The 13,543-nt window shown below is 38.6% G+C and overlaps 3 protein-coding genes and 1 pseudogene across 5 annotated transcripts in view; 1 reads left to right on the top strand and 3 right to left on the bottom strand.

The window, feature by feature from the left end:
• The window catches only part of LOC120331108 (uncharacterized), a 447,434-nt gene that overhangs the window by 187,198 nt on the left and 246,693 nt on the right, over window positions 1-13,543 (bottom strand). The window lies entirely within an intron of this gene.
• Window positions 1-13,543, top strand: part of LOC120336002 (general transcription factor II-I repeat domain-containing protein 2-like) — a 305,240-nt gene that overhangs the window by 196,432 nt on the left and 95,265 nt on the right. The gene's annotated exons all lie outside the window — the stretch shown is intronic.
• Window positions 805-13,543, bottom strand: part of LOC120331502 (protein ABHD12B-like) — a 117,973-nt gene continuing 105,234 nt past the window's right edge. Inside the window, exon 5 of the transcript XR_013477832.1 lies at window positions 805-2,600. The gene's annotated coding sequence lies outside the window, so the exon portion shown is untranslated. The remainder of the gene's footprint in view (window positions 2,601-13,543) is intronic.
• On the bottom strand, window positions 1,654-13,486 carry LOC120338716 (lysophosphatidylserine lipase ABHD12-like; annotated as a pseudogene). Its single transcript, XR_013477818.1, has 8 exons — window positions 12,994-13,486; window positions 12,382-12,601; window positions 10,694-10,806; window positions 10,222-10,330; window positions 7,137-7,303; window positions 5,186-5,286; window positions 2,419-2,600; window positions 1,654-1,853 (listed from the first exon to the last, which is right to left on the bottom strand). The product of XR_013477818.1 is annotated as a lysophosphatidylserine lipase ABHD12-like (transcript).

Raw genomic sequence — 13,543 nt, 5'->3', positions numbered from 1 at the left:
AAGTTTTCTTAAGATCATTACGATGTCTACCTAGTAATGACTTGTAATAATTTTGTTTCTTAGCAGTTATCAATTTCTCATATTTTTTCTTGCATTCTGAATATTTAAATTTGGTCTGCTCTGATTTTTCAGTAGTTCGGTAGTAGTTTCAGTAGTTCGTCTGTATAAAGAGGGTCTGCCCGGCTTTACCGGTTCGTCACTTAAAAAAGGTTGCCGACCACTTGCCTAGAATACTCATCTTCAATATATCTACAGCGTTACATCTACTCGCCCCACATAAGCATAGAAACCCTGCTTCAATTTCATCTTTAGTTTTCTGAGCCAACAACTTCTTTGCATATTTTTATGTCCATCCACCTGTGGTTTTTGTAATGTATACATTGAAGGTTCTTGTCCCTCAACAAGGACGCCCTACTTAAATTGTCAACTTTTTGAGTTGACAAGTACTTTGACTTCGATTACCACCAATAATGAAATAGGTCTGTTTCACAGGACAAATTCTTTGAGGCAATTGTTAATTCATATAATTTGAATTTGGTTATGCAGAGTAACTGAAATGAACATTGATTTAATAAGTATTCTCCATTATATTCTTTCAGAAGTTAACTATTTTTTTGCTGTGAGTTATGTTCGTCATAAAATAATGCATGCTGAAGAAGATATTTACAAGTGAAATATTCTAAATTATTTCTAAAATCAAGAATTTATTAAATCGAATACAACGAATTCGTTTCATTTTGGGCATCCCTGGAACCTAGCTCCGAAGTTAGTCTTTCAAAAACACCCTTGAGTTTTTTTTTGGTGGATAAGATCAGTAGCTCGGAAAATAATACTGCAATGTAATGCAAAGTTTATTTGTCTCAGTGGATTAAATGAGGTAGAATTGTTATAAAAGAATTGAGATAAAATCAACAATTATGATAAAACAATTGCATATTTAAACATATACAGTGCATAGGGGATTATACATCTTACGATAAAAGTCATAATAAATTTGCTCAATAGTACGTGAAAGCATAGCCTATCAATCCTTAGGTGAATTTGCTCCAAGGAAGGTTATATACGTCAACTACAATGAAGACTCATCTCTGACCAAAGTTAAGGGCACTCATTCAGAAGTAAAGGAAACTTATCTCTGAGCAAAGTTACAGGCACTCACTAGTAAAAGAAAACTCATCTCTGAGCAAATGTGAGGCACTCACTCAAAAGTAAAAAAAATTCAATAACACTTAGCATCCAAGTCAACGAGGGCAACGAGGTTTCTCTTGATCAAAGCCAGAGAATCGTGTAACGAAGTTTACCATGCTCGCTAAGACGCGAATAATTGTTTTTTCGGAAAGTTTAGTATAGCATAACTGTGAATGATACTTCATATTTGACCATGAAAATAGAAGATTTTAGTAATTCTATACAAGTGTGCTCAAAGCAAGGTGCTGATAAAAGAGTTAAAAACGACCTCTGTTGCACAAAGAGCAATATGTTAAACCAGGGGTTCTCAAAACTTTTGACGCTATGGGGTGAAGAGTTGGAATATTATTTACGAAGCCCAAAAAATTTGACCCAATATTAAGAAAAGAATATCAAAATGTGGCAACAAGGCAGTAATTGAAATATGGCAATACCTATTTTCTGACAGTACTGCGATATATTGTTTCAAGTTACACATGAACCGCTACATATTTGTGTTAGGGGCTCTTTTATCAGTGCTCTTTCTACTTTAAAGTTGAGAGTTTGGGACTTTGATTTGAGCAAACTTGCAACTCTGCTATCACTACTCTTTCCACTTTGGTTGAGTAATTCGACTCTATTTCGAGCATATTTGTAACTTGTTAATTCTGACCATTGGCACCATTCTTGAGTAATAAATACACAGTTAAGAATGATAATGTTATGTTGAAATACTTTAAATTATAGAAATAAAGCCTAAAAAATTTCTGAAAACACAGCTTGAAGTTTGGGAAGAGTTGAATGAACATGAACGGTTATAATGCTGGGCGTTAATAACAGTAGTTGTCCTTTGTAACTTCACATGAAAATAGGGTACTCCCGAAGAATGTGAACCAAGATGGCAGACACCGGATCGTAGTATGTGTACCAGGTTAGGGTTAGGCCATAATTTTATTCCAATTTTCCTTATTTTAGTTCTATTACGAATTCAGTTCATCTGCAAATAACAAGCATAACAGCTAATGTACAACAAACAGCCAGTGTACCAGGTGGCACAATTATATTCAGGTGCAAATAATATGTGATCTATATTTTAGGCGATGATTCGTTATTTTCATCGAAATACCCAACGCAAATTTATAGCCATGAAAACCATAGTCATAATTGATATAGGCACAAGTGGGCCGGATGAAACACTTCGATTAGCTTCGTAACTGGCCCGTGGCCTTATCTCAGGATGTTCCTGATCACTTTTGACCTTTGCTACTTCAACCATGAAATCATGCACTAACTGCCTTATCCCAGGATGCTTAGCAGTGTAGTGCCTCACTCCGTAATCTTCGTGCGTTCGAATGAAGCGAATGTAAGGAGATTTTGTCGTGAGGTCAGAGGTCGTCTTCTTGTACAAAGTCTCACCGAGATGAATGTCTATTCTGTAAGGAAGAAAGTATTTCGGTTTGAGAATTGAATTTAATATTCAAAAAGAAATCGAATTCGATCAGAAAACAAAGCTAATAAAGCCTTCCGACTAGATTTTGCATTCATGTTGCATCAACACCATGCAAATATAGTTATTACAGGACACTCCTGCAGTGTGTGTACCAAAACGGAGGAGACTAATTTACATCCAGGGACGGTCGCTTCACTACCCGCGAGGGGAAATGTAAGGAAAGGATTTGAGTACTGAAAAGTGGATGTTTGATGGATGCACCAGGGTCGTTGTGCCTGACGAATGCTGGAAATTCATCCGGCGCGCTGCCCCCGGCCACTTTAGTTGATTAAGTAGTTTAAATAACTCGTCATAAACTTATCACTCTTAATGGAAGTTGATTTCTATCAATTTTAGGGTCCGTGTTCACTCAATCGTGACGAAAATTTGTTTGGTGAAAATAATTTTTCTAGTCTTGCCCATGCCTTTAGATTCTTCATAAGACCTTTCAGAGGCCCACAATAGGCCAAAATCACTAGACCAGGGGTCACCAACCTTTTCGAGGCAGAGGGCTACTTTCTGGGTACAGATTAAGCCGCGGGCTACCAATTCAATGTACACTTCTAAAAAGTCGCGGCTGTGTGGCCATCGTTAGTGTGCTAAGCGTTAGGTTCGCAGGTTATAATATCATGCGACGATAGTTATGTGCGAGAGGATTGCTGGACCCATTGCCGCCGTTGGGATGGCTTCCTTCGCCATCAAGTCCATGCTTACGAAAACAAATAACTAACTAATCCCATACCGGACATGAAATGGTAACTGGAAGAGAGGCCTTGGTTCGCCGTATGGTTAAGCGGTCTTATCGGCTATCTTCTCCCCCGGGATAAATATTTAAATCCCATCCTATCCTGAGTTTATGTCAAAAATGTTGATTTACCAAGATAGGTTGAACGAAACAATGGTCTCGTAAAATAGCATTGCTGTATGATTTGAATCGCGAGCTTTTTCTGTTAGCGCGGTAGATTGCGTGAGAAGCCGTGAAATATATTTTCGCTTTGCCGTCGCTACAATCGCCCCACAAATGAGACACGCGCAGGCTGTTTTCATGTTGGTAAAAATATATCCACCCCCATTCATCGTGAAAATGGTGGGGTTTGATCGTTTTTCTGCCATTTTTCTTTGGAATCAATAATTATATTATTGCTGCTCCACAAACCAACGGACAAGAAAAAGCGCGGGTTCGTGTTAAATGATATCAGTGTGATGTCATAATTAGAAGAGTGTTAATTGACCCATCACATTACTGAGGTCAAATAAAAATCAGGTTGATGGCTACAATAATTAATATAGTGCCATTCCCGATTCCCATATAAGTGTGATGTATACAAGAATAGCAGGACAAAGTTTAATTGATGTAGCTTACTCATAAGCGCCGTTATTAAGCTTAGTTTGGAACAGACCTGCGGGCGACTCATATGGTTTTCACGGGCGACTTGGTGCCCGCGGGCAACGCGTTGGTGACCCCTGCACTAGACCATGACTGGGGGGTAGAAGAAAAAATTTTCTTGAAAAATGCATTAAAATAATTTTTCCGTACATACCTATGTAATTTGTTTCTCAATATCGATATAACATTTTCCGGCCCCGGAAACAGAGCTTAACGGCTTCTAAACCCCAAAATCAAAGCGTGACTTGATGCAACCTTTCCATGTGCCACTAAAACCCCGTTTTGGCACACTTCCTTTGGCCCGATCGTTCTGCGTCATCTGGACACGGTCCCCGACCTACATGCCAAGTTTCGCCCGGATCGGCCCGCCAGTTGTCTGGGAAATGGGGTTTCATGGAGTCTGACCAAGAAGATTTCGTCACATTATTTTTTCCCTACTTGCAAAGCTTTCTGACCATTATTGTGCATATTGTTGCCATCAAGTTGTGTAAAGGAACTCAAACGTATGGGCAGGGGGTTATATTCACAAACAGTTCCTGAACTCGTAATAGAACTAAAATAAGAAAAATTGGTATAAAATTATGGCCTAACACACAATACAAGAGTATCATTTTACAGTCCCTGGCTTGCTTTAAGCATGGGAAATTCTGAAGAGATATCAATAGAAAGCGGAGGATAAGATTTACATATTTATCTCGGGGGAAAAAAGCCGCTAAGACAGCTTATTAATCATATGATGAACCACGATTACCAGTCCATGTCGGGTATGAGTATAGTTAGCCAGTTATTTGTTTCCAGATGCTTAGACATGCTGCTAATCGGTTATTTATTTGTTTTTTATCAATCTGTCAAATATGGTATTTGTTATGTTGAGGAGTTGAAACTATTATTAATTATCGTACTGTAATACCGTACCGGTAAATATTGTAAATGTTAGATGGTGGATTTCAGAGACATGAACTTGATGACGAAAGATACGTGGATCACCTTACGACAGAAAACAGTTCCGCAAGCCATATTCTCAAAAATAACATGTTTTGAACCTGTGAACTCTTGAAGGGCTCCACGTAAGCGTGTTACTTACGCTTAGAACGATACACCAACTGACAAGCCATAATTTTCAAATATTCTTGCCTACAAACCTCTGATCCTCTTTAGCATGTAAAATCATAACAGGAGCTTTTATTGTCGGCAGATACTTCTCAGTCCTGAGCTCAATGTCATATTCTTGTGAACTCGAAACCTCATGAAGGGATAGAGCAAATAGAAATACTGAAAGAGAGATGTGATAAATACAATTTTTTAAATGTAATTCAATTCCAGAGTCTTGGCGCGTACCACAATGGCATAGTACAGAGGTCCCCAAAGAGTGATCAGCGACGAGTTGCTAAGTGTGCAGCAAAAATTAACAGAATTCTGTTGAGTAGCAAGTGCCAAACTGGAAAGATTTTAGCCTTTCTAATACCGTATTTATTCGCAAATACGCCGAGTTTAAAACTCAAAAAAAAAGTTGCCCAACTAAGGGACCGTCTTATGCGCGCATAACTCAGATAGCACCAAAAAATCGGCTCCTTCGCGCATCAAGACTTTGATCACGCAACGAAATGATATAATGCTGACTTGCCGGTAATTGCAACAGCTACAGACCATGCTTAATTCTCACGATAAAGAGCGTGCACGCACACACCACACACGCGATCGCTTGTCTAGGTGTGATTGTCTGATCATAAACGTGACCGCTTGTATTTGATTAAATTTAATTGTATCTTTTGCATAAGAGCAACAGCATTGATCTACCAGCCGTCTCCTGGTCAAAACGTTATCATTTGTGCACAAGTAAGAATAGAAGATAGAAGTTTCAGGTTGAATAATACTCACAGCATTAATTCATAACAATAAAACTGTAATTTCAATCATTTTGAACAACCATTTACGGTAACTGAAAGGTTGAAATAACCTGTGAATATGATGTGATAAATACTGTGCTGTACGTCCATGGGTTAGGCAACAGCTGTGTTTTCCGTTTTTTCCTGAATCAGCAAAACGGAAGGGTCATAAATCAATGACTTTATTTCGTGGTAGCCGTTTTCTTTCTGAAGTGCCGTTATCGGGCAGGGAGTGCTTCATTGCACCGGCCACGTTTTTGTTTTTAGGATTAAGACAAATAACAGCTGGTATACAAAGTCAATTGATTAATCGGCAGACACTTTGGCATACATTATAAAATATATCAGCCCATATATGAAGCTCACACAAATCATGTTTGAGAAGACTTACGAAAAATAACCAAATTTATTGCCGTGTCCGCTCAGGATATCTCGACTACCTTAATATAAAATAATGATTGTAAAATATTTTCAATCAAAAATGTCTTCATGTTATACGTTTGGTACTTCAGGTCGGCGCTGATTCAATTCCTTTCATGTTGGCAGTAATTTAGTTGTGCCGCAAAGTGCTGTCTTCCATTATCATAAAACAGAAAATATAATAATCGAAAATTGTTTTAATCAAAATGTGGACAGCGGCGCTAGAATGTGTGTGCCATATACAAGAAGGTAGCGAATCGCGATATTTGAATTGAACATCATTGACTGTAATAGATGCGTGCGCCCTGTTACGATTTGTGGAAACGGCTTATATGCGAATTTTTATAAATTCACTATTTCGAAGCAGTTATTAGGGAGTCGGCTTATCCGCGTGATAGACGTATAGTCGAGAAAATACGGTATATAGTATATCCTTACATATCGTTAGATATCAGCTGATACTGATGCCGGGCATTGTACAGTAAGAAAAAGCGTTGATAAGCATCGTATAATACTATATCACATCATAGAAATTAAGGTACTCCCCAAGTATGTGAACCAAGATGGTGGACACCAGAACGTAGTATGTACACATGGTTACGGTTATGCCATAATTTTATTCCAATTTTCCTTTCGGTTTCAGAGTTCGAGGACTAGCCAAGTGATACCCGTAATATATGTATCTGAATTTATTGCCTAATTCTAACCTGGTACACATATTACGATCAGATGTCCGCCATCTTGGTTCACATACTACGGGAGTACCTAAATGAAGCAAAAATCTCACCTTAGACAATGGAAAGCAGTCCGAGGCATCATATGTATTCGTGAACCGAGCTTCAAGTATAAGACAGTCGGGGAGTCGAGTGCCATCTTTCTGGTCGTACATAAGCGATAGCGCCCTCGTGCTGATGTACGAGCCGAGTGAATGACCCCAGAGCACGATTGTCACATCTTATTTCTAGAGCTGGAAAATTAAATAAAGCGTCAGAAATTTGATAATTAGATTTCTTCTGAAGAAATCAATGCTGGGAGTTCACCTAAATTCCAGGAATGCAAGTTCAATTTAGCACTAATTGTCTCATTAACCTGTTTCAGACGCTCAATCGAGCCCAATTTTGAATACATTTTTATTAATGTCATACGACCCCCAAAATTGACCCAATATACAATAATTATATACCATTGGAGAGGTATTTTAGAGTACTATACGCTAGATGTCACTGGAGGACCGTAAACTAAAACACCTCTTTCAAGAGGTCTCTCGTAACGTCAAAAAATAACAAAAATATTTAAACTCTCTCATTCTATCAGCTGTTGGACGTCTATCGCTATTGTAAAGCTGAAATGTGACTATACAGTTGACTGCACATTGGTTTTCTCTTTCATATGATACTAAACGCTTTTCCATAGCGCGCGTTGTTCAAGCGTTTTGGAAATTTTCCGTTTGAGAAGTCACCACATCGAATCAGGCCAGGCTAAGCTTGATAGATCGATCGGTTGTTTGTTTGTGCTTTATCGCGTTGAAAGCTTTTGTGAGTCATAATAAAACATTTATTATGAATCATAAAAGCTTATAATCGTCAGACAAGGAGATTTTGCGAGATAAAACGCCTAACTTTTTTTTGGTGAGGCAGCTGCGATCTAACGACTCGATATTTTTATAACTTCCTGACGTTGTGAGATGTCCACTCTCCTATGTTATGTAGCATATAAAATGACCTTCAAAATAAGACCTTATCATACTAGCTTTTGTTATTGGTTTGCGCGCAACGCCAAGGTTTATGGAATCATTTTCTTGTTGTGCGACGTTTTCATATCGCAGCGGGAAGTACACGCGTGATATGTAAGCGAAATTTTATCACTTCTAAATGTCATATAAGGTTCATTCTCATATCGTTGTGTGGGGAATAAGATTTCCTTTCAAGCAAGACCATAACAAACATTCCAGACCTCATGGTATACACACAGCATTGCAAAACGTCTGAAACGTCGCGCATGCGTCAAACCGGGAGGATTAGGTTAACATAATAAAGGTTAATAATAAAAAAATTAAATTATTAAACAGTTTTGTTCCTGATAACCTTTGATCTTTGCTACTCGACCAAAGCAATTATATTCATTGCTTAATTAAACAGCAAAAAAAGTAAAATTAAATATCGATCAATTCAAATCTATTTTTACTTCCTTGTTCCTGATCACCTTTGACCTTTGCTACTTCAACCATGAAATCATGCACTAACTACCTTATCTCCGGGTGCTTAGCAGTGTAGTGTTTTACTCCGTAATCCTCGTGCATTCAAATGAAACGAATGTGAGGAGATTTTGTCTTGGGGTCAGATGTCGTCTTTTCGTACAGAGTCTTACCGAATGTCGGTTCTGTAAGGAATGGAATACTTTGGTTTGAGAATTAGATTTTTCTATTTCAAAAGAAAGCGAATCCGAATCGATTAGGAAGCGAAGCTAATAGGGCCTACCAACTAAACTTTGCATTAATGTTGCATCAACACCATGCAAGTATTGCTTTTACAGGGCGCTCCAGAAATGTGTCAAAGGGCAACCAGTTTTCTTGTAATCAAAGCCAGAGTCATTGGAAATCGTTTGACTTGATTTGAGAGACGTGTAACGAAGTTGACCATGCTAGTTAAGACATGAATAAGTGTGTCTTTGGGAAGCGCTCCAGAAGTATGTGTACCAAAATGGAGGTAACTAATTTTGTTCATCTACTTGACATCAAGTTGTGTAAAGGGACTGAAACCTATGGGCAGGGGATATATTTACTTGGCTGACACAAACAGTCTCAGAACACGTAATAGAACTAAAGTAAGAAAATCAGAATGAAGTTGTGCCCTAACTTGGTACACATACTACGGGATTACCCTTTTACAGACCCTGGCTTGCTTTGGGCATGGAAAATTCTGAAGAGATATCAATAGAGAGTAAAGAGTAGGATTTACATATTTATCCCGGGGGAGAGAAAAGCCGCTAGGACAGATTAATCGTATAGCGAACCGTGGCCTCTCGTCCGATCACCAGTCCTTGTCGGTTATGGGATTGTTTAGCCAGTTATTTGTTTTCCAATGCATGGACTGACATTTTATTATACTTTTGGGGACAAGAAAATTGGGGCGGCCGCCCCTCCCCCTTCCCGACTTTCGATTTTTTTTAAAGTTGTGCAATCATTATGCAACTTGCTGCAATATATCTGCTCAAGAATAGGTTGACAGAAAAGAAAAATCCGCTTAAAATGCGAATATTATACTTACAAGTAGTCCTACATACTTCATAATTGGGCAGACTGCACCTCGCATGGGTCAAATACGCAGTTTACTTATGATGTCATAAAAGACGAAAAAGGAGCTAATCGGTTATTTATTTTGTTTAAATCAATCTGACAATTAGGGTGTTATAGCGCTTGTTATGCTGAGGAGTCGAAATAAACTTATAATAAATACCATAATGTAAGACCGTACCGGTAAATATTGTAAATGTTAGATGATGAATTTACAAGACATAACTTGATGATGGAGGTTACATGAACCATCTTACGACAGTAAACTGTTCTGCAAGCCATATTCTCATAAATAACATGTTTTGAACCTGTGAACTCTTGAGGAGCGCCACGTAAGCGTGTTAATTCGGTTAGGACGATACACCAACTGGCACCTTATTTTAGTTCTATTACGAGTTCAGGGACTAGCCAAGTGACTTCGTAGTATTTGTACCTGAAATCGTTCAGATGTCCGCCATCTTGGTTCACATACTACGGGAGTACCGAAATGAAACAAAAATATAAATTTCACCTTAGATAGTGGAAAGCAGTCCGCGGCATCGTATGTATACGTGAACGGAGCTTCAAGTATCAGACAGTCAGGGAGTCGAGTGCCGTCTTTCTGGTCGTACATGAGCGATAGCGCCCTCGTGCTGATGTAAGTGCCGAGTGAATGACCAAAGCACGATTGTCACATCTTTTTTCTGGAGCTGAGTGATTAAATACATTAAGTGTCAGAAATTTGACAATTACTGATTCGATTTTTTTAACTTGGTAATCAGGGGAATAACATAAAGGGGAATTCCCTATTGACAGCCAACTGTGTTATGCATGTATAAGTTGACCCCCGCACGATCAGGGTTATGCGCTTATAAAGCCGAAATTTAGTGTGATTAGAGTGAGGCGCATATAAGCTGACCCTTCAGTTTGGAAACTTTTTTTTTGAGTTTAAACTGTGCTTATATACAATTTATATATGGTATACCTCTGCTTTGCTGATATTAGCCATATGATTAAGCAGTCTTATTGGCTTTTCTCGCCCCTGAGACAAATATGATAAAACATAATCCTACCTGCTTGACCGTCCACTTATACACACTAATTGCATCCTCCACGACTCTTGTTGGGCTCGGCTGACCGGTAGAGTCCGCAAACCCACTGTAGTCAAAAGCTATGATGTGGAATCCTTGGTGAAAATGGAAGAGAATTTATTTGTGTGAATGAGCAGATTGATACAACAAGAGAGCAACGCTCAAATATATGGACACGTGGACCAGAGCGAAGCAGTCCTTACCTTTGACATTAGAATTTTCAGTCAGCCGTCACGCTTGGCGGATTAAAAAACGTGTTCCCATAATTAAAAAGTAATACAGCGCAATTTCGGATGAAATATTAGATCTCATCAGATTCATAGAAAATTTAGGAATAAATAAAAGTAATAGCCTTCTGGCAAAAAAACGAATCTTTAACCACTGAAAATTTCAAAGCAACTGGTCCAGTATTCGAAGAGAAAAGCGATTTTCTAATGATAATGATGACGAAAAACAACAACATAATATTGAAGCGATCGTTATGTCCACTGACATGTCTAGGCCAGGGCTACTCAACTGGCGGACCGCGGTCCGAATCCGGACTTTTCGAGTATTTGATTCGGACCGCACCTAATTCTTTATTTTGGATCATTAGCCCCACTTTTGAAGTTTTCTTTTATAAAATGACTTTTATAGTTTTGAATATATATGAAAATACCTATAACATCATAATAGACAATCTTGATTTGCTAATAATCATTAGCCGGCCGAGGAAGTGCACGTTTAAGGATGCCGAAATAAAATTTCTGTAAAGACCAGACCCAAATAATTTTGAAAAAAATAGTTGAGTAGCCCTGGCCTAGGCCACGATTCGGCAACCTTTGGCATCAAAAGAGCCATATGGCATCGTCTACACCTGACATGGGCAAACTACGCAAGCCAAATCTGGCCCGTTGGGTTATTCAATCTGGCCCGCCTGATGCTGCCACAACTGAAATAAAACCAAATTTTGATGTTCTAGCGAAAAATAGCTCAAGGAATTTGTTGAGATTGAGATTAAATGTAGTTTTCGCAAGAGGCTTATTGTTTTTCACTTTTGTAACACTGTATATATTGTTCATAAAATGTAACATTTACGTCACACTTACATGGCCCGTCAGTGTGGATGGGCAAAATTTGGGCCCCAGGTCCAAAAAACTTGCCCACCCCTGGTCTATACCAAACTCAAACCTACTCGAGCCGCAACATGTACTCTAATGTCAGATACTATTAGAACTATCGAAAAACCACTTATGATGTCATATTCTAGTTCTAACTAATTCACCAACGCTGTCTTACAATTAGTTAGGGTAGACCAGCGATCAGCAGCATACGACTCTTTGTTTTCGGAGCTCTGGCTCCCGTGAATCAAAGTGGCAACAGCCGTTTTTGTTAGAAGCAGTGGGGATTCAATGAAAGTCGGAGACATAAAGTCTATTACTACTCACTAATTACACATGACAACAGGTATAAGTCGAGAGCGGTAAAATATGTTGCATTAAGGCGATTCAAATCTGTCAAAACAAACTTTTTCTTTTTAATTTCAAGTTATTTTTAATTTGTCGTAAACTGAATTATTGCATCATAAGTGGTTTTCCGGTAGTTTTAAATAGCCACTGACATTAGAGTAAATGTTGCGGCTCCGAGTACATTTGAGTTTGACAAAATGAAATCGACCATATTATTCATACCTGATTTCTGCAGCTCTGAATATAAATCTCCTCAATGCTTGAAACCACGATGAAACGAGTTGCCATGGCAATAAATGATGACTTTCTTAGCGTCTTGTAATGACCCTGATTTGACCTCTGGAGTATCGTACTGAGTGACTGGCGGAATATGCCAAACGCCTAAAGTACTTCCACTCGAAGACTTCACATAGCAGTTCTTGCTCTCTTTAAGATTGTAGGCCTGAAGTAAAAGAAGAGAATTTAGAGTTAGGAATTGATCACTATAATAAGGGTATCTGGTTGAAGCAAGGTTTAGTGCAATTACTCATAAGTGAAGGGACATATTACTGATCGAAGTTATTAAGTGCACTTACTCAGAAGTAAAAAAGACTAATCTCTGACAATGTTACACGTACTCACTCAGAAGCAAAGGAGACTCATCTCTGAGCATTGTTACAGTGAAAGAGACTCATCTCTGAGCAAAGTTACGGGTACTCACTCAAAAGTAAAGGAGACGCTTCTCTGAGCAGAGTTACTCGCACACACCCAGATAAGGAGACTCATCTCTGAGCAAAGTTATGGGCACTCATTCAGAAGCACTCACTCATACAAACGTCTTGTAGAAAGTCTTACTTTGTCTGGTTTGTTCAGCTTCAGTAACCATACAGGTGGGCAGACTGTGTTGAGAAATAATCCTTCAAAGACAATTTTTGGATATATCTTGAAAATCAGCGGAATTGTGACGTAAACCAAGAATCCATAGATCACAAAATAACATGAGGAACTGAATATTCTACTCATGCATTCGTAAAAAATTGTCGCCATTTTTAAATAAAGAGAGAATTCATTCGAACGCAAGTATGATGGGGTCCAAGCAATATCCAAGGGAATGAAATATTGTAGAAAATTGGCTGATGCAAATCTTGGAGAAGTTCAAGTCAGCAAAAGAAACCCAATAAGCCAGTCTGGATTTCATGGCCTTTTTGAACGAGAAATCGGGCGTGCAATCAGAAATTCCCGCGTGCAAATAAGAATTCCTGGCGTGCAATTATAGCTCACGACGTGCAAAACAACTGCACTCGCGTGCAACTGACTTTGACATCAGATACCTCTCAATACATCCGCGTAAAATTACCGGTATCGGATAAAAAATACGTTGAATCAGAGAAAAAATGGACGTTTG

This window comes from Styela clava, chromosome 9 (genome assembly GCF_964204865.1).
Source record: "Styela clava chromosome 9, kaStyClav1.hap1.2, whole genome shotgun sequence".
NCBI classification, from domain to species: domain Eukaryota; kingdom Metazoa; phylum Chordata; class Ascidiacea; order Stolidobranchia; family Styelidae; genus Styela; species Styela clava.
The sequence above is the reverse complement of the archived record's forward strand: the minus strand, read 5'-3'. Positions and strand labels throughout refer to the sequence as shown.